Genomic DNA, 21,180 nt, shown 5'->3' with positions numbered 1-21,180 from the left:
AGAAATGGTTTATGGACTTCCATGCCTTTGTAATTCCCCACACAGAAATTCTTGAGAGGTCAGCCTTCTCTATAGCTTTCTCATTTTTTTTCTTACACCAATGTGAAAACAAAAGACTTTTTATAATGAAAGTCCTAAAATTACCCTCCAATGGCAATTTTTAAAATAATAAAGAATTAGCCCTTAAAGGAAATGAAGTACTTTTCAGAAAACGGCTGTTTTTAACTTATAAATACATCCACATTTGACCTTTCAAGAGAAATTCATAATCATTAATAAGTACTTATTAAATGCATACTATCTTTTCAAATGTGTATTATATAAAAGCTATGGAATATAAGAGAAAATTAAAAGACATGAGTGCCTCTCTTCAAGTTGTTTATAATTTAGAAAGTTCACTTTAGAGTTCTGGAATCAGAACTGGGAACAGACATCTGAAATAGTGTTTGATCCTCAGCTTATAGATTATTTATAAACTAAGTCTGATCTGAATTCACTTTGGTTTCTTTTAGAACAGCATCAACAATAACATATAATGTCTTGCTAAAGACTTACTCAGAGTCTGACACTGCTTGACATACATATTACATACCTCATCTCTAATTCTTTTAAGACCACAAATTTAGTTATGTGACCTTGATCAAATTACCTGCTTTTCTGCACCTCCGCTCCTCACCTGTGAAATGAGGAGAGAGTAGTATTTACCGTATAAGGTTATTATATGAACTACATAAAATATCTAAGATGCACATGTCAATAAACCTTAGCTGTTATGAAACCAGTTTTCAGATACAGAAACCAAGGGCCAGAGTTATAAAACACTTGCCTAAGATTACACAGAGTGGTGGTAGGTATCTAAATCTCTATTGGTTTAACTCTGGAGCCCATGCTTTTTCCACTAATAAAACGGATAACCACTATCATTCGTGCCTCTAAATGATTTTACAAAATCAAATGGAATAAAGTTCTTTTAAAATAATTGAAGATTTTCAGGAGCGCCTGAGTGGCTCAGTTGGTTAAGCATCTGCCTTCAGCTCAGGTCATGATCTCAGCATCCTGGGATGGAGCCCAGTATCAGGATCCCTGCTCAGTAGGGAATCTGCTTCTCCCTCTGCCCACCCCCATGGGTGCGTACTGTCTCTCAAATAAATGGATAAAACTTTTAAAAAAGTAAATAAAATAGTTAAAGAATGTTAAAGGTAACCAAAGAAACTCTTTAATTTGCTTTTACCAAATGCTTCTGGTAAACTGTTTGTGTCTGTTCAAACACTCAATCTTTGTAGTTGTTATAGCTTTCTCAAAGCCACAGAGGAAGTCAGTAGCAGAGCCAACACTCACTAGACCTCCTGATACTTAACCACAGAAGTACTTTTGAGTTTTCTTTTTTATCTGAGCAATTAGCATTAAGTAAAAAACATGTTAATCTGAATTACACAATTTCCATCTTGCCCAATATCTATAGTTCTCTTTAAGAAAAAAGAAAGACTATCCACTCAATTTTTTTGAAGGGGATAGGGAGGGGCAGAGGGAGAGAGATAGAGTGTCAATCCTAAGCAGGCTCCATGCCCAGCAAGGAGCCTGACTCGGGGCTCAATCTCACAACCCTGAGATCATGACCTGATCTGAAATCAAAAGTGGGATGCTGGGGATCCCTGGGTGGCGCAGCTGTTTAGCGCCTGCCTTTGGCCCAGGGCGCGATCCTGGAGACCCGGGATCGAATCCCACATCGGGCTCCCGGTGCATGGAGCCTGCTTCTCCCTCTGCCTGTGTCTCTGCCTCTCTCTCTCTTGTGTGACTATCATAAATAAATAAAAAAATTTAAAAAAAAAAAGTGGGATGCTTAACCAACTAAGCTACCCAGGTACCCCAACCACTCAAATTTTTTAAAAAGATAAAAGTTAATAGAATAATCTGACTAAAATTAAAAATCTAACAATGCACTAAAAATGAACTAATTTTTAAATTAGAATTTTAAAAATTCAAAGATTTTCTCCTATTTAGGAAAAATAAAGCAATAGACTAAGGATCAGGAAAAGATGTCTAGAATATTCAAGTTTAATATTTAATTCTAGAAATTCAAAAGAAGAAAGTATATTCTTGGATATTTATAAATTATAACTTCTATTCCACAGAACTGAACATATTATGTTTCCTGCTGGCAAGACAGTTTTAAATTAATATAATATTTAAAATAGTTTTTGAGAGTGTGAAAAAAAATCAATAAATTTAAAAAGTAATTACATGGCTCATTTTACTTAGTATAATGTCCTCAAGGTTCATCCATGCTATAGCATATGTCAGAATTTCCTTCCTTTTTAAGGCTGAATAATATTCCACTGTATGTATTACACTATAATGCCTATCTCTTCAACTATTGATGAACACTTGGGTTGTTTTCATGTTTTACGTATTATGAATAGTGCTGCTATAAACATGGGTATAGAAATATGTCTTTGAGATCCTGTTTTCAACTCTTTTGTGTATAAACTTAGAGTAGTCAAAATCATAGACATTAAAATGGTGGCTGTCAGAGACTGGGGGATTGGGAAATGAGTTAATGGGAATACACTTTCAATTATAGAGATGGATGAAAGTTATAGAGTTGAAAGTTACGGAGATGATGGTGTAATGGCTGTATATTTAATACCACATTAATTCACTTTTTAAGTACACTTAGAACTGGTAAAGATGGTAAATTTTATGGTGTGTTTTACCACAATAAAATATTAGATTAAAAAAGTAATTACATGAATGAAAATGTTTACAGAATTATTTGAGAAACTCATTTTATATTCTCTAAAGCTAAGAACTGACTCAAAGGTTAATTATTATTATGAGCTGCTTGTTACATCATTATTGGAGAGAATATAATTTATTCAGCATCTGACCAGTGCCATGGACTGAACAAATGCTATCTCTAATCTCTGCAATCTAATAAAGCAACTGTTACAAACTCCCATTTTCTAGATCAAGAAACAGATACAAAAAGGTTAGCCTATCTTGGTGACAGAGTTAGTAAATGGATGAAACTAGTATTCAACTTCCTGTCATTCTGATTCCTGAAGATCTGCTCTTATTTTAATACAGTGATGCACCTGGACAATACTGGATTTTGCTGATGATAATTTAAATTATATCACTGATAAACTGGGTGCAAATGTATCCAATCAACAATGAGGAAACACTCTCCAGGAAAAAAATCTTAGATCTTAGAGTATCATCTTAAATTTTTTTGGTCACTTACTACAAGTAAAATTAAAATCAGGGCAGCCTGGGTGGCTCAGCGGTTTAGTGCTGCCTTCACCCTGGGGCGTGATCCTAGAGACCCAGGATAGAGTCCCACATCAGGCTCCTGGCATGGAGCCTGCTTTTCCCTCTGCCTGTGTCTCTGCCTCTCTCTCTGTGTCTCTCATGAGTAAATAAATAAAATCTTTAAAAAAAAAAAAAAGTTTTCTATAGGTAATTTGGTGAAATCAGCTATGCAAATGAAAGATATTCATCAGCTCTAAATTTTGAAAGAACACCATATGTAATTAAAACTGGATGGGCAGCCCGGGTGGCTCAGCAGTTTAGCACTGCCTTCAGCCCAGGGTATGATCCTGGAGACCCGGGATCGAGTCCCACATCTGGCTCCCTGCATGGAGCCTGCTTCTCCCTCTGCCTGTCTCTGCCTTTCTCTGTGTCTCTCATGAATAAAAAAAATAAAATATTAAAAAAATAAATAAAATAAAACTGGTAAGAAGAAAATTAAACAATTTAAATAAATTAGACAAATTTTATGTTTCTGTTTTCTTTTCAGGGACAAAAAACTTTGCAAGCTGACTATACAAATTAGATAGAAGTATTAAATACAGGAACTTTTGAGTTGTTTGGCCAAAATAAATACTTAAAATTGATCTACTCAGAATACTGGAAATCTTTTTTTTCTAAAGCTGGTGATAGGACCAGGAGAGTTTATAGGTAGTTTTAATGACTACATTTGTAATTATAAAAATAATTCTATAGAAGGAAAATATAATTCCAATAGTTAAAGGAACAGATTATATGATTTACAGATGTGTTAGAGATATACGTACATACAATGAAAATATTCTTTTTTTTTTTAATTTTTATTTATTTATGATAGTTACAGAGAGAGAGAGAGGCAGAGACACAGGCAGAGGGAGAAGCAGGCTCCATGTACCGGGAGCCCGATGTGGGATTCGATCCTGGGTCTCCAGGATCGCGCCCTGGGCCAAAGGCAGGTGCCAAACCGCTGCGCCACCCAGGGATCCCCAATGAAAATATTCTGGCAAATATTACAGCTTTCTGTTAATTTTGTAAGAAAGTTACAATACTATATACTCTACTTTTCACTCAGCCTTTTATCTGGGTCATTAGCCTTCAGTGTATTTTCTACATTGGCATGTAAGCATCATAATATAATGGTTATAATCTCAGTCTCTTTGGAGTCAGCCTGGGAAGTAAAAGAGCAATGATTTAAACCCAGAAAAGATGGTTCCAGTGTCCATGTTTCTACCCAAGATGCCTCTAGGAGGTATATGCAACACATAAGATGAATATTTATCCTAAGATATGGTTTGCAAATATACAGCAGATAAAACCTTAGTGAGCATCCAGTGCTAATCAAAGTCATCAAGATATCTCCTTAGGAAAATGTAATGAAAGCAATGTAAACAACACTGATGTCTGTCCAGTTGTGTTTCAAAATTTTGAGATAACTATCAGAAGTGACATAGTCAACAAAAAGTAGAGTAGTCTGTATAGAACTTTGGAAAAGGGATTAAAGGAAAAGAATTTCACTACATAGGGGCACAGCTGACCGTGGCAGATGAAGCTGTAGAAAAGAAAAGAGATTACTTTAGCTTGAAGCCCGCAACCCCCTACCCCGAGTCAGCAAGAAAACTTGGTGATAATTTAGTTTTCAATGTGAATTTTCCACTAAGAGTCATCCAGTTTATAAATATTTCAGTTGTTACTGATTTCAATGTAAATAAATAAATGGGTATTCTGATATATCAGCTCACTTTGTTCTCAATTTGATTACTGTGAGTCAGAGAACGTTTCAGTAAACTGATAAAATTCCTAACCTTGCACATTTGGGGCTCAAACTCTGTACCCCTGTAACTATGTAATCATGGCATTAGGATTCAGGTAGCCAGGTTCTTTCCAATCGTTTATTTCTGCACTTATCACATGTTAACTCTTGTGTGGGGTGGGGATATATTAAAAATTGAAAGGGCTGCTACCCTTAAATAGCTTACTATCTAGTCTCTTTAAATTGAGCAGTACAAAGTATAAACTAGAGAGAATCTACAGTGGTTAATGTTGGTTATCCTTGAAGAGGAGAATAAAACAGCTGAGGTAAAACAGACGAGAAAAAGAATTTTCACTCACTATGTATCCTTTTTTGCCTTTTGAGTTATTTTTAAGCAATGTGAAGGTATTCTGTATTTTTAAATGATTAATTACAATTGGGGAAAGAAAGAATTGGTGAAAATAAAATCTGAGGAAATCATTCAGAAGGAAATTATTCAGGCACAGAGGGATGAAAGAGATGAAAAAAAAAAACAACACAAAAAAGGAGCTAAGAGATATGGCTGAGAGAATGAGGACAGGCAGGAATAGAAATTCCTAAGAGAAGAAGGAGAATGAGGAACAGGCAAGCATGGAAGAGAATGAATGAGAATTTGTAGAATGGAAGACTTGAGTCTTTAGACTGAAGAAAGTATACCATATCTCAAGAAAGACCAAAACAAAATCCATACCTAGACGTATAGTGATAAAAATTACCAAACATAAGTTATAGAGGAATATCCTGAAAGCATTCAGAGAAAAAAGAAAACAGATGACCTACGAAGAAAAAGCAATATGCTGACAGCTGACTTCCATCTCCAAGAGGATAGAATAAAATTACACCTTTCAAAGTGCTCAGGGAAAATAGCTGTCAGCCTAGAATCTGCACTCAGCTAAGTACCAATTAAGAATTAAAGCCAAACAACACTGTGAGTCAGAAGGTGAGCATTTACCACTATTAGATCTTTGTGAAAGAATGACTCAAAAATTTGCTTCATTAAATAGGAAACTGAATCCTAAAAGAAAGAGTAGGATCTAGGAAGAAATGAAAGTTCCAAACACCTAATAAATAATGATGGGGATGAAAACATGGGCTATTTCGTGTAATAATAAATACTCTGGGGAATGGTTTAAAACAATGTGAAGCTAATATGTTAGAGAATAAGGACAAGGAAGACGAGAGGAGGGAGATCAGAATTTAAGTGTTCTTAAGATCCTTTTACTCAGGATCTGAATAATCCTGATTGTTTTAGAGGGCGGGGAGGGACAGACGGACAGAGGGAGTGGGAGAGAGAGAATCCCAAGGGGGATCCATGCTCAGCATGAGCCCAATGCAGGGCTCAATCTTATTACCCTGAGATCATGACCTGAGCCAAAATCAGGAGTCAGATGCTTAATGACTGAGTGAGCCACCCAGGCGCCCCAATCCTGGTATTTTAGACTTTATAAATCAAATAGGCATTTATTAGTTTAAAGGTAATAATATAAAATAGAAATAATACGTGCAACTTCCCAACGAGTAGTGGGATAAAAGGAGGATTAGAAAAAACTAATATTACACCTTGTTCAATCCAATAAAAAGCAAGCAAGGACAAACAAAGGTATGACAAATACAAAAGGTAAGTGACAGTGTGCAGCCCCACATAGGTGCACTTCAGGAGGCCCTTACTATGGAACCACCGAAAGATCTTTAAAGGAATTTTAGGGGATCCCTGGGTGGCTCAGCGGTTTAGCACCTGCCTTTGGCCCAGGGCGTGATCCTGGAGTCCCGGGATCGAGTCCCACATCAGACTCCCAGCATGGAGCCTGCTTCTCCCTCCTCCTGTGTCTCTGCCTCTCTCTCTCTCTCTCTCTCTATCATAAATAAATAAATAAATAAATAAATAAATAAATAAATAAATAAATAAATAAATAAATAAATCTTTAAAAAAAAAATAAAGGAATTTTAGTAGCTGAATTTGTAAATATTTGGGGAACATAGTTTTTGTTTAATAAGATGAACATAAGCCAAGATTTTAGTTCAATGATGAGCAAGAAGTTTCCCTTCATCCAAAATATCCATTTGTATAGTACTTTCAGAAAGGCTTTTTGTTGTCGTCTTCTTCTTCCTGGTCGTCATTGTTTTAGGTCCTTCTTCTGCGGGTTTCTGTCTGCAACCTCAATGAGTAAGCACATCTGTGCCTTCTTACAGTTTCTGTAAGAATTTTTTATCCTTAAGGACCTCAAGATTTGCAAATGTAGGGTGGTATTTTTGGATTAATAAAACTATCTTAAACTTAAAAAATAAATAAGTCTAGGGTGCCTGGGTGGCTCAGTTGTTAATCGTCTGGATCAGGCACAGGTTAGGATCTCAAGGTCCTGGGATCTAGCCCCCCACCCCATCAGACTCCCTGTGGGGGGGCCTTCTCCCTCTCCCTGCTGCTCCCCCTGCTTGTGCTGTCAAATATATATATATTTTAAAAAGAAGTCCAAATATACCAGTAATACTTATGGAAAGAGATTTTATCAATCAAAACAAGTCTAGCTTTATATCATGTAAAAAAATTAAAGAGGGTGTGAGGCGGGGTAACTGGGTGATGGGCATTAAGGAGGACACTTGAAGTAATGAGCATTGGGTGTTATATGCAACTAATAAATCACTGAACTCTTCCCCTAAAACTAATAAAATACAATATATGTTAACTAACTCGAATTTAAATAAATATTTTAAAAATTAAAGAAATAATGACCTAGAATGGTTGGAGATAGAAGGAAAATACTAGCAAAAAAATATATATATAGAAAGCTGGTCTGGCAGTATTAACAAATGACAAAATAAACTTGAAAGGAAAAATAATTAGCAGTAAAGAGCACCAATACACCAGGAAGATACACCATAACCTCACAATATAGAAAGCAAAAGCTGACAGCATTACAGTAAGAAATTGAAAAGCTCACAGTTACAGTTGGAAATTTTAACAAAAATCACAGAACTGCTCAAAAAAACCGGTAACCATATACCAATATGAACATACAATGAACAAATTTGAGCTAATGGACACAGAGAATCCTGGTACCTTAAGAAACTGAGGATGAAAACAGGAGTCAGGGGCACTAGTTTAAATGATGAGCTCAGTTTTAGACATTTAGAGTAGGAGTGGAAAGCTCATGATTGAACCAAGGACAGAGTAAGACGAAAGAATGTTCATAAAGGGGTTGGGAGTAGATGTGATCACCAAAGCAGAGCATATACAGAGGGGAGAGGAGGTGGTGACAGTATCAATAGTGAGTCCAGGAAATGTTACAAAAACAGAGGGTGTATCTAAACTTCCTAAAGCAATAACCAAATTTATCAGGAGGTTAGAACTGTAAGTATTATTCAATATTTACCTTTAATAGGTCTAGCAGGAAAATGTGGTTTAAAGATGAAAACAATAATTACTGAAAAACCTTTTGCTCAGAAAGACCCAAGGTGACTTGGAGAATTTTTCAGACAAAAGCCTTTTAAGCATCCTAAGAGTGTGCCTCACAAATTGTTAAACAGCAGGACTTCCAAAAATATTAAGGGCATTGCCCTCAAGTAGCTTCACGGAGAACCCAAGGTAGAGTTTGGGTTAAATGCAAGGGTTTATTAAAAAAAAAAAAAAATTGCGGTTGTCATTTTTGCCTAATGAAGTGAATCCCGGTAAGATTCTCAGAAAACGGTTTTTCAGAGGATTGTTCTAGTAGAAGTATCACTACGACTAAATGGGCTAGAGATATTACAAAATGAAAAGACGTTTTGGACTCTCCTACCTTTTATGAACCGGAGACAGGTTGAAAGGGCTCATCTGCAGCTTACTTATGTTAAAAGTTCAGAGGCCAAAACCAAGAGCCCAGAGAACAAAGTCAAGAGCAGCTGTAAATAATTTGCAGGCAGCAGGACTGAGCCCTAATGAAGAAAGTGGCAATATGTGCATAGCTGGATTTTAAAATTGCTAGGAATTCTGCGTGCCTCTTGTTCTCCCCCCATTTTGAATGTGAAGGTTTATAGCACTTATCCTATGCCTGTCTTGATAGTGTATGTTGGGAGATAAGGGCAACTAACTTGTCTCTTTAATTCACAGTCAAGATAGAGAGGAATGGTACTTAATGTGTCACATGAAAGAAGCCTTGCCTCAACCACCCCAGACCTGATTTAAATGATGAGATCCTAGATATTAAGCTAATGTCATAATGGGAGAAGATGGATGAGTATGTTTTGCTACTAGGTGGGATGTAAACTGTTGTGGCCAGAGGGCAGACTGTGTTCCAAGATGGCCACACAACAGGATCTCTCATTCATGTATTCTTCTAACAATGTAATATAGACATTTCTCCTTCTATCAACAGATAGGGTCTATGTTCCCTTCCCCTGGGCCTAGGTAGGTCTGTGACTACAGGGAAAATGATACTATAGGATTTCTGCAGCAGTGTCATTAAAGGCAATATAGCTTTTACCTGACATTTTTAGACACTCTTGGAAACCAGCCTTCAGCCTGTGAAGAAGCCAAGCTACATGGAGATGCTACACGTTGATGTTCTAGTCAATACCCCGTATCAGCCGTCCTTTGAGATGGCCACAGACACCATCTGACTGCAACTGCACAGATCCCAAGTGAGAACTGCCCAGCTGAATCCAGTCAACCCCCGAACCATTGGAGAAAATAACTGACTGTCAATGTTTTAAGCCAATAAGTTTTGAGATGATTTGTCATGTAGTAGAACATGAGGGGTGAGATAGGGGAAATTAACCATCAACTAAATAAACTGTATACAAGTTCTTTTGCAGTTAATCTTTTGATTGGTTCAGCACAAAGAATTGTGGAACTGCTCATCTTTTTTTTCCTGTTTAGTCATATATCCATTAGCTTTTTAGTGAAGTTTCTCTTGATAAAGTCCTATTTATCTTAGTTGAACTAGGAATATTCTTCATATCTCAGCATGTAGAGAAAAGAGAGATCAGTGGTTCTGTTGGTGATCGACAGGATAGATGGCAGCAGGAACCAATTACCCTAAAGCCCAGGTAAGACACAGACCTGAGGCAGAGTGTAGAAATCCATAAGGAAAGGTGTATACACAATGGTGCCTTTCCATGAGTCATTACATAACAGAAGTATCTAAGTTGAAGAATTGGCTTACCTGACTGGGTGCCTCAGTCAGTTAAGCCTCCAACTCTTGGTTTTGGCTCAGGTTTTGATCTCAGGGTGGTGAGACTGAGACTTGTGTCAGGCTCTGTGCTCAGTGCGGAGTCTGCTTAAGATTCCCTCTCTTCCTTTCCCCCGCCCCTGCTCACACCCCCCCCCTAAAATAAAATACATAAAATCTTTTTAAAAAATGACTTTCAATAGAAAGTTGAAAATGCATGGATATGAAAAGTATGTTGGCTCAAGTTACAATACAATTATATCTCTGCAACTTCTCTGGAAATCTATACATTTATGAAAACAACTAATTCCTGATTAATTGTACTGAAAAGAAGTTGTATTTTCTTTGCTTTGCTTTGAGGACAGATGGCTGCCCTAAGGTTAAATATGTAAAGCAAAAATAACAATCAAAGCTTTATTGAGGGGGCGCCTGGGTGGCTCAGTGGGTTAAGTGCCTGCATTTGGCTCAGGTCATGATCCTGGGAACCTGGCTGGGATTGAGCCCCACATCAGGCTCCCTGCTCAGCTTCTCCCTCTCCCTCTGCCCCTCCTCTGCTTGTGCTCTGTCAAATAAATAAAATCTTAGGAAAAAAAAAAAAGTTTCATTGAATGGAACACACTGAACTAAATGAAGAATGCCTCTTTTACTGCACAGGAAACTACATAGGATCATATCCACTTCTCTAATTGTTTAAAACTATTTCCAAGCAATCTGAAGGACTGTTGACTTTTATTTTTTTTTTTTTCTTTTTGACTGTTGACTTTTAAAAAAACAATCATAGGGATGCCTAGGTGGCTCAGCGGTTTAGCATCTGCCTTCAGCTCAGGGTGTGATCTCGGGATCCAGGATCGAGTCCCACATGGAGCTCCTTGCGGGGAGCCTGGTTCTCCCTCTGCCTGTGTCTCTGCCTCTCTCTCATGAATAAATAAATAAAATCTTAAACAAAACAATCATAGTAATCATCAATTGTGTTCCTACGATACAGAGGCAGCGGGATACAAGATATTTCCAAAGTGCATTAAAAACCCTCTTTTCACACCTCCAGAAATGCCTACACTCTCCCTTTTACTCTTCCAGTCCTTCCAACAGTATTGCTTATGTATATTAAAATTTCTGTTTGAAATACCTAGAGTCATTTCTGTTTTCCTAAGCAATGAGGGAAACAGTACTTGTTACCAGAAGAGTTATTTAGTATCATAATAGAAAAACCATTACCAGAACTTGCTCCCCTTGATTCCTGAATCTTTCATATTCCGACTCTGGGGAAAACAGTATCCGAACCTCACCACTGCTATGATAAATAACATTCTTATAGTCACTCCAGTGTTTTGCAAAGTCACTTCAGTAATGTATGATACAATGAATTCCATGTGGCCATGGCATCACTTTTGCTATTAAATTAGTTTTGTAGTTGTATGGCATATCAAGACAGTGGCCAAGATATCGCTTAAATAAATAGATGAAGTTTCTGGCAGAACCACGACAGTGGACCCAAAAGAAGTATCTATTCCAGGTGAAGACAAATCACTGCCCCTATGTGGCTTATTCGTCTCCCAAGTGAATAGTGCCTTACTGAGTGCTTATTAGCATTTGCCCCTGCTATCAACAGTTTGGGCTCTCAGCACTGGCAGTAGCCAAAGCAGCCTTCAGGAGGGGAAGTCCCACTTTGGAGCTCATCTTACCAAACTGCCATTGTCCCTTTGTCTATCGGCTCACTAAGCAAACACTGTGGTGGCTAGGGAGAGACTGACCTCTACAGGACTGCTGATCTTGTCCATCTGATTACTAAGTCTCCTCTGCATTGGGTAACCCTTCACAAATACCTCATACTGTGTCCCTGTTACAAGATGCCCATCCACCCACTCTTCTCCAGATGTCCCTGTCATCAAACTCCCAATCTTGTTTTTCCCACGTTTTCAAACAAACAAGGAGTTACTGCTTATCAATCAAGGTGGATTGGTCTAACCATTTCTCCACTACAGTGGAATTTTAGGTCGCTGGAATTAGTATTAAACACAGAGCCAGTATCTAGCCAGTATCACTTTTTCTACAACAGTCACCCTAGTAAATGAATACAAATCCTTTTGAAGAAGGCTGATGGGTACATTCTTTATATTATTTTACCCTCCAGTAATGTACCAAAGTACTCACACTTGTTAATCTATTATCAAAAGGGTTTACAATAAAGTCTGCACAAATTACCATCTCTAAATAGAGAAAATATAATTTTGATGATTTTCATAATTCGTCTTAGCTCAACAGTTAAGTTGGGGAAAATACATAGCTACATGCTGTCAAAAAGTAAATTAACTTCATGTTGGCAAAAAGAAAGATTAATTGGAAAATTTACAACTTACAGTTAAATTACTTTATAATTAAGGGTAAGTATATGTTGATTCTAGAAGGTTTACTATGCCTTATTGATAGGAACTGGCACATCAAAATGTTAGATAATTCCAGGGGTTTCTGATATACGATAAATATTTACTGTCTTCTATGTAGAAAACACTGTCCTGAGTTGGACTCAACCTTTTATATTATTGAGAAGTATTCCTGAGGGTATTGATTGCATCACTTCTTAAAACAGGCAGATGGTTGGCCTACTATTGTATTAAAAGATCTTTAGAGGCACAAGAGGGTATTTCTCAAAATCCTTTTTTTTTTTTTAATTTTTTTATTTTATTTATTTATGATAGGCACACAGTGAGAGAGAGAGGCAGAGACATAGGCAGAGGGAGAAGCAGGCTCCATGCACTGGGAGCCCGACGTGGGATTCGATCCCGGGTCTCCAGGATCACGCCCTGGGCCAAAGGCAGGCGCTAAACCGCTGCGCCACCCAGGGATCCCGGTATTTCTCAAAATCCTTAGAGATGGGAGTCTCTAAACCTTCTGTACAACTACTGTGTAAGAAGGACTCAGAACTGATCTGGCTTTACCCCATATTTTTACTCTTTAAGCTAAAAGTACTATAATAGGGGATCCCTGGGTGGCGCATTGGTTTGGCGCCTGCCTTTGGCCCAGGGCGCGATCCTGGAGACCCGGGATCGAATCCCACATCGGGCTCCCGGTGTATGGAGCCTGCTTCTCCCTCTGCCTGTGTCTCTGCCTCTCTCTCTCTCTCTCTGTGACTATCATAAATAAATAAATGCTCTAAAAATTTTTTTTAAAAGTACTATAATAGCCCTTATTCAGCACTGTTAATTTCCACTCCTTCATTTATTTTACTAATGTTCAAACCCCATTGACTTAATTTACCCCATTTGCTTCATTGAAAAATGTAGTTTTAAGTGGTTTTAGCATTTCTTACCTTAGGACTTAAAAAGAAGGGAAATGTAATCAAATATCAGATCAATAAATCATCAGATGGAGGGAAATACAAATCAAAACCACAATGAGATACCACCTCACACAAGTGAGAATGGCGAAAATTAACAAGACAGGAAACAACAAATGTTGGAGAGGATGTGGAGAAAGGGGAACCCTCTTGCACTGTTGGTGGGAATGCAAACTGGTACAGCCACTCTGGGAAACAGTGTGGAAGTTCCTCAAGAACTTAAAAATAGAGCTACCCTATGACCCAGAATTGTACTACTGGGTATTTACCCCAAAGATACTGATGTAGTGAAATGCTGGGACACTTGCACCCCAATGTTTATAGGAGCAATGTCCATAATAGCCAAACTGTGGAAGGAGCCTCAATGTCTTTCAACAGATGAATGGATAAAGAAGATGTGGCATATATGTGTGTGTGTGTGTGTGTGTGTGTATATATATATAAAAATATAAAATAGAATATTACTCAGCCATCAGAAAGGATGAATACCCACCAATTGCTTCGACGTGGATGGAACTGGAGGGTATTATGCTGAGTGAAGTAAGTCAATCGGAGGACAATCATCATATGGTTTCACTCATACGGGGAATATAAGAAATACTGAAAGGGATTATAAGGGAAAGGAGGGAAAATGAGTGGGAAAAATTAGAGGGAGACAAACCATGAGAGCTCCTAACTCTGGGAAAAGAACAAAAGGTTGTGGAAGGGGAGGTGGGCGGGGGGATGGGCTAACCGGGTGATGGGCACTGAGGAGGGCACTTGATGGGATGAGCACTGGGTGTTATACTACATGCTAGCAAATCGAACTTCAGTAAAAAATAAATAAAAATTAAAAACAAAAAATAAATTATCAGATGGAAATAACCAGCTACAAACAAAAGGCAAATTTAAAAGACTGTTGATTTTAAAGATTCTATTTATTTATTCATGAGAGACACACAGAGAGAGAGAGGCAGAGACACAGGCAGAGGGAGAAGCAGGCTCCATGCAGGGAGCCCGATGTGGGACTTGATCCCAGGATTCCAGAATCATGCCCTGAGTCGAAGGCAAATGCTTAAGCTGAGCCATCCAGGCATCCCAAGAATGTTGATTTTAAATAAAATATTTGTTATCTTCAAGAAGTAATCTTTATATTTCATTGCTTAATTCTGCTGTGATCAAGGAGTTTATGATGGAAAATATTTAACTCTCTTACCCTAACCTGGATTTTATTGACTAAAACAAGGTTACACTGACACCTAGAAATGATTTAGGGATGGAAGAAGTAATTGTAGCATCAACCTACTGATATTTAGAATAAATATAAAGGTTCCAATGTCCTATTCTTAAATTACAAATCATGGGAAGCATAGATAAGAGCTTCAGATATGTAAAATAAAATCTAGTTATTCTAAAATTTAAGTCCTGAGCAATCTGTTATCTTCAGTAGCATTAAAATGCCAGATTTAAAAAATTCAGCTAGTGTTGGATAATTCAGTCAGATTAGTATGTGGATGCAACGTATTTTCTCAGCAAATGTAGATTATATATTATGTATAACATTTGATATAAATGTTGAGATCAGTGTTTATCAAACTATAATACAGATACCATAAAAAGCTTTTACTTATAACTGTCTGTGTTTTAATGTTAAGACATTACATATGCCTTATATAACAAATGTCTGCTTCTATTCCCTGAATCTCACTCAATCCCTCCCATTAGATCCCATCTTTCCTTCTACTAACCCTAATTTATAAAGTGGATATAGAGAGACCAGGATAAAGCAATCAAGGATAATATGTGACCCCCCAAGCCATTTGGGCAAATTACTGGGCACTCTATCATCAGTTCTAGACGTAAATCTCTTCCTTCCAGTCATTCTCCTTCCTCCTGATTTTCTTATTCTTTACCCTTTCCTAGCTTGCACTCCTCTCTTCTGTATCACTTTAAAAATTTTTACATTACCTATTCATCTAATGTCATAATGTAGTACTAGTAGTAGTATTCAGCCCTAAAGAAGTTACCCTCCAGGGGCACCTGGGTGCTGGTTAAGCGATGAAGCATCTGCCTTCAGCTCAGGTCATGATCCCAGGACCCTGGGTCAAGCCCCACATCAGGTTCCCTAAGCCTGTCTCCCTCTCCCTCTTCCTGTCACTCCCCCTGCTTGTGTGCACATGCACTCTCTCTCTCAAACAAAATCTTAAAAAAAAAAAAAAAAAAAAAGCTACCCTCCATCAGAAAAGACTATAAGAAACTCATTCAGTACTTTCCCCATCTACTATGTATAGTTGTGATGTGAGTATAGATCTAGATATACAAAAGTACAACAAAGAAAAGTAAGTAAAGTTTCTGCCCCAAAGGTGTTCAAAATCCCAGAGAGCTGATTACCAAATAAAGAAAGTTACGTACAAAATGATGACATGGAGGGTAAAGCAAATAAATTCTTTCATTTTTAATTAATAGGTTGTATTATTTTCTCTTATTCAACATAGCAACGGATACACTCGGCGATGGACAGGACAAGGGGCATGCAAAGAGTCTGATAAAGAGGTGCAGTGATATCTGGAGTTGTGCAAACTCCAGTGGGGAAGAGGAGGTAAAATCCTATCTAAGGGTAGAAAGGACTCAAAGAAAGTAGGTCAGACCTAAGCATGAACAAACCTCTCCACTCTCGATAAGGACAATTTTATCAATGGCTGAACTACTTGCATACTGCAATGAGTTGAGATGCTGAAATGTCACTATTTAATTTAAATTTTTTTTTTTTTTTTTTTTTGTAATCTACACAGCTCTAACAGGAACTTTTCTTTCAGCAATTAGCTTGATCTATAAAACAGCCTAAACAGTGTTGTCATTGTATCAACTGAAGGATGACCTTTTCTAAACAACCTTTCTAAACAACCTCAAGAGGCTGGCTACCAAAACATACACTATAAAGTTAAATATTTTTGCAAATGCAAGCTCCACCTTCTGTGAAGTGGCTAATCATTAGAAGATCTGAAAAACTGCTGTGACAGGATTCCTTTTCACAGGAATCATGTATGGTTATACCAGTACATGTTTTGCTCTTATGTTAAAATGCCATAAAAATATAATAGGAAAATTCATTTTTAGAGGCTTAATAAGATAAAAAATACAGGAAAATGACACATCAAAAAAAAAATCCCAAACTTCATGACTATTACTGTGCTTTAGAAAAACAGCTCTACAAAGTATTTCAAACCAAAGCCACAGGATTGTAACAGAGGTTATTAAAGTTTTGAAGATTAAAGCATTTGAAGACAATAAAAATCAATCATCTTCCTTTCCTAAATCCAAGCACGAGTCATTTTCATTTTCCAAAATCATATTCTATGATGATGCATGGAGTCCATCCAGAATATGGCCAAGTCCAATGCATCTGTTAGCCCTCAACTAACCTCCATTTAAAGACAACCAAACCAAATGTGACAGAAAGAAAATGTTATCTAACAAGACATACTCTTTCATATAAAAACATTCCCCCCTCTAAAATGTGACAAGTTACTTATAAAGAATAGTAACTCCCTCTCCCATCCCTGCATATGGTTCAAAATATGAAACTAAGAAAACATTCATCATTTCAAACACTTCATCTAAAGCTACCTGAGGCAGAAATCTACAGTTCATTATATTAACACAGAAATATAGTTTTACATGTTAAATCAAGTGTTAAAATGAATATGCACATTTAGGCATGATCTACTTATATTTTTGAATTCAAAATACTACTATTTTTCTGTTTTCTTAAGAAATAATCTCAACCTCATTTTATAAAGCTGAAACACATAACCATGATTATAAAATCTAGGCAGAGTGCAATTTCCTACATTGCCTCTCCACTTTCCACCCTGCTTCCAAGCCAGGCAGACACAAAAACATACTTAAAACATTTTCATTGTTTTGAGTATTAGCTTCTAAGTCAATGCTGCACACATTTACAGTATGCTTCAGCGCTCAATTATATGACCTGTTTATTTAACTTTGCAGAGATGCCAGGTGAAACCCACAGATATTTAACAATGTTTTTTGATTACTATACAAATAGAACTTCTCTTTAAAATTTGCTATATGACTCCTCAATTTTTCACTTCAAATGAAACTTTTATAATCTCTATGTACTAAGCAAAAGGTTTTCATGATCTTGAGAGTAACTTGATCATGTTTACTAAAGTATAAAATGAGACTAAATAGTATAGACTTAAAAAAAACCTTAATGGGTTTTTGTCTACATGGAAAGAGTACTGACTCTGGTTCTCTGGTGTTTAGATAAAGAGGCCATTAACAAAAGTGCTCAGATTACTCCTATATACACAAAAAAAAGAAGAGATGGCAAAGAGAAAAGCAATTTATAAACCAACAGCAAATAAATTAAGGTCACTCTCCCACCCAGAAAGTGTGTAGAAAGTATAAGAATCAGCAATATTTCCACCTCTTTTTCAACTTTTGCAAACTTAGGTATTCTGCTCCCAATTGTGTAACTGTGTGGACAACTGCTCCACCAACATTTTCTACCTTAATTTATCACAATCATGTTTAGAGCATTATTAAAATTGATATACACATTTTTTAACATTTTAAATTTACGATATCAGATTTAAGGGGAACACAAAGACTAATACTTGCAAATATGTTGCAGATTAAAAAGTATTTTCACTTACATAATCTCTTTTATTCTGCTTGAAAAAGGCATCAGGATTCTCATTTCATAAGGAAAGAGACTGGCTTAGAGAGGGTAGGTAACAAGCCTAAAGTCAATCACAAAGGGATAAAATCTGGAACTAGAAGCCCAAACTCTTAGTTTAATAAATACATTTTCAGTCACTTCTTTAATAGAAAGGACTAGGTTAATAGGTCATCTTGTTATTGATTCCCCCATGTAATATCATACATGAATGATCTGCTATGATAAAATAGTTGAGCAATATTCACTGAATATATCTCAAAATCAAATGAAACTACTCCACTTTAACAAGCCTTAGACAGGACACCTGAGTGGCTCAGTGGTTAAGTGGCTGCCTTCAGCCCAGGGGGTGATCCTGGAGACCCAGAATCGAGTCCCACATTGGGCTCCCTGCATGGAGCCTGCTTCTCTCTCTGCCTCTCTCTCTCTCTCTCTCTCTGTCTCTCATTAATAAGTAAAATCTTTTAAGAAAAAATCTTAAAACAAGGCTTAGAAAATATTAATGATATGCAGTCACTACAAAGTTTAGTGTATTTTTCAACCTTTTTTTGTATTTTTCAACATTTTAAAAATGTAAAAATCTACCCAGTTAGCCAACACAAAAAATTAACTGAATTTAATGACTGTTTCTTAAAACATTTTAAGACTACATATACATTTGAAAACATAATTATTAACTTCTATTACATTTTGACTTAAATGCCTATTGTCTGAAGGGCTAAAATAAAAAAAGGAAAACTTTGCAATTTTAGTAATTTCCTGTAGATTAATGAATGCTGAAATGACCCAACTTTTTTTTATTCACAATGCCCCCTACTGGTAGCAAAAGTGGTTCTAATATATTTATTGCAGGAAATTGGATTCATTTCTTTACTGTGGTCTCCCACCAGCTGCATATAAATTCTCTGGAATGCTTGTTAAAAATATAACTTCCCTCCCTCTATGAAATATTTACAGATATTGTGATTTCACTATGGCTAGAACCCTGCATTTTTAACAAGACCCCCAACAAGTAAGTGGAGAATCACTGGCTTGGCTAGTTATATCAACACTTGAATTTCAAAGCACCGCTACTTTGTGAAAAGCTCCGGAAAGGTATTATTATGCTGGTTTTACAGATGAATACTGAGGCTCAAGACAATTTATTACCCCAGGTAACATGCAAAAAAGTAGCAGAGCCACCAATATTTTTATTCCCAGTACTGTGCCTTTAAAGGAAAGAATAGCAATTTATTTCTTTAAATACAACTTATGTAAGCAGTACATACTATAACTTCTCAACTTTGGCTTGACATGATAATCACCTGTGGAGTTTTTAAAAATGCTTACACCCAGGGGCCACACTCAGAAATACAGATTTAATAGGTTTAGCATGGGCCTGGGCATTGTTCTTTCCTTAAACCTTCCAGGTGATTATAATCAGCCGCCAGGGCTGAGCATCGCTCAAACCAGTATTGCAGAGAATCACCTGGAAGACACAGACTACTGGGCCACACCGCCAGATATTCTGATTCAGTATGGTCTGGAAGGGTTTGAATTTGCATTTGTAACAAGTTCCAGGTTGAGACGAGGATGCTGAATCTGTGACTACACTTTTGAGAACCACTGGTTAAGAATGTTAGCTAGTGGTTTTCAAACTTGGCTACATATTAGAATCACCTGGAGAAAGTTTTAAAATCCTGAAATACTAGCCTATGGGATAAAGTTAGACACTGCTTTGAGTGGCCTACCCGACATCCCCCTCCAACCTCATCTATTGCCAAACCCTTTCTCCCTCCTGCATAAGTTCCTATTAAAAATATTAACAACTCTATTTCAATTTTCTGTTGTAATGTGACTATTTACACTCTTTCTCCAAGTTCTTTGGAGTCAGATATTGCACCTAATTTATCTTTGATTCCCCAGGGCCTACTATGATGCCAAGCATAACTGGTACTCAATGAACATTTGTTGATTGCTACCCCTACACTTCCTGTAGAAAAGGTAGTGTCAAGAATGGCTTTTATGCAACCTAGAATGTAAAAATAGATTTTGCATAACTAAAATAAAAATTTGAATATTTCTCCCTCATAAAGCTACTCTTATTTAGTATTGCTTTAAGTAGAAAAGGAATTATTTGCACTTAGAGATGATAATTTCATTTCCCTTGGGATCGGCCACATCTTCAATTCATTAAGAATAACCAAAAACTTAACTTAAGAATACCAAAAAGCTATTCGAAGAATCATTTAGTCAACTGTGATCCAAAAGGGGTACAAAGGCTTCGTGTGTTAACAATGAGATGAAGTTTCCAAAAACCCTTAAGAGACACTGAGAAAGAAGCTCAAAAACTACTGTTGCGGGATCCCTGGGTGGCGCAGCGGTTTAGCGCCTGCCTTTGGCCCAGGGCGCGATCCTGGAGACCCGGGATCGAATCCCACATCGGGCTCCTGGTGCATGGAGCCTGCTTCTCCCTCTGTCTATGTCTCTGCCTCTCTCTCTGTGACTATCATAAATAAATAAAAATTAAAAAAAAAAAAAAACTACTGTTGCGAAAATCCAAGTTTTTAAAATTTGGACATATTAAAATCAAATCAATTTTGATTCTTTGGTTTTGTTTTTTAATTTCTAGAGAACAATAGTCTTCTGTTAGCAAGCTGCATATTTAACTCAGGTCAAGAGATTTTGGTATGTATCCCCAAACTTGCAAGACTGTTTAGTATTCTCCTTTATTGCCACAAAAGAAAACATATCTGACTTTATCCTATAAAGGTGCTTGCTGTTAACGTCCATTCTACAGTTTAGTGGTTCTATGTTTTCTATATGCTCTACAAATATTTAAAATAATCACATATGCAGAAGTTTCAAAGCATCATAAGACTATGCTGGTTCTTACACTTTTTCAGTTTGTGGTACTATGAGGCTATAATTTGAGGAAATCAATCATGTTAAGAAATATTAA

At 36.9% G+C, this 21,180-nt stretch overlaps 1 protein-coding gene across 9 annotated transcripts in view; it reads right to left on the bottom strand.

Moving 5' to 3' along the window:
- Window positions 1-21,180, bottom strand: part of SWT1 (SWT1 RNA endoribonuclease homolog) — a 95,053-nt gene that overhangs the window by 20,359 nt on the left and 53,514 nt on the right. The window contains exon 17 of one of the 9 annotated variants that reach the window (XR_005362011.1): window positions 650-676. The exons of the other annotated variants lie outside the window; for them this stretch is intronic. The gene's annotated coding sequence lies outside the window, so the exon portion shown is untranslated. The remainder of the gene's footprint in view (window positions 1-649; window positions 677-21,180) is intronic. 9 annotated transcript variants of the gene reach the window in all.

The sequence above is a fragment of the Canis lupus genome, chromosome 7 (assembly GCF_011100685.1).
Source record: "Canis lupus familiaris isolate Mischka breed German Shepherd chromosome 7, alternate assembly UU_Cfam_GSD_1.0, whole genome shotgun sequence".
NCBI classification, from domain to species: Eukaryota; Metazoa; Chordata; class Mammalia; order Carnivora; family Canidae; genus Canis; species Canis lupus.
The sequence above is the reverse complement of the archived record's forward strand: the minus strand, read 5'-3'. Positions and strand labels throughout refer to the sequence as shown.